This window comes from Cystoisospora suis (assembly GCF_002600585.1).
Source record: "Cystoisospora suis strain Wien I chromosome Unknown contig_1970, whole genome shotgun sequence".
Lineage (NCBI taxonomy): Eukaryota > Apicomplexa > Conoidasida > Eucoccidiorida > Sarcocystidae > Cystoisospora > Cystoisospora suis.
In genome coordinates this window covers 7,206-7,415 of record NW_027154769.1, presented here as the reverse complement: position 1 = coordinate 7,415, position 210 = coordinate 7,206, and the positions used below count along the sequence as shown (strand labels likewise).

The 210-nt window shown below is 37.6% G+C and overlaps 1 protein-coding gene across 1 annotated transcript in view; it reads right to left on the bottom strand.

The window, feature by feature from the left end:
- Positions 1-210, bottom strand: part of CSUI_004282 (pyruvate dehydrogenase complex subunit pdh-e2) — a 10,460-nt gene that overhangs the window by 3,700 nt on the left and 6,550 nt on the right. The gene's annotated exons all lie outside the window — the stretch shown is intronic.

Genomic DNA, 210 nt, shown 5'->3' with positions numbered 1-210 from the left:
ATCTATCTATCTATCTACAGCTCGGTATTCTCGTGAAGCGCACCTGAAGCAAGACTACAAATACACAGATCCATATATATGTATAGACGTGTCTGATATATATAGAGAGATGTATATGTAATCTTACATATGGGCATGGTGCCTATAGACTTTGTAAATCCTTCTTTCTATCTCCCAGAACAGATAGATCTATCTCGACATACTCCACAC